This window comes from Apis dorsata, unplaced genomic scaffold (assembly GCF_000469605.1).
Source record: "Apis dorsata unplaced genomic scaffold, Apis dorsata 1.3 scaffold_1104, whole genome shotgun sequence".
In the NCBI taxonomy this organism is placed as follows: Eukaryota; Metazoa; Arthropoda; class Insecta; order Hymenoptera; family Apidae; genus Apis; species Apis dorsata.
Genome location: NW_006264202.1, coordinates 282109 through 282329, shown reverse-complemented (window position 1 = coordinate 282329; position 221 = coordinate 282109).

Genomic DNA, 221 nt, shown 5'->3' with positions numbered 1-221 from the left:
ATATATATATATATATATAATTTTTTCCACATTTTAAGTTTTTAAATCTATTTATTCAAATAGCGATGATATTCTTGTGTTTCGCGATTATTCTTTTTTCATGATGCCTTTTTGCATTTGTTTGGTTCGTTGCGACGGATACCGCGTTTCATTGGCCAAATATTTCGAATTTTCGACGGGTCGTTGAGTTTTGTCGTTGTAAAAATTAAATTAAGATGATA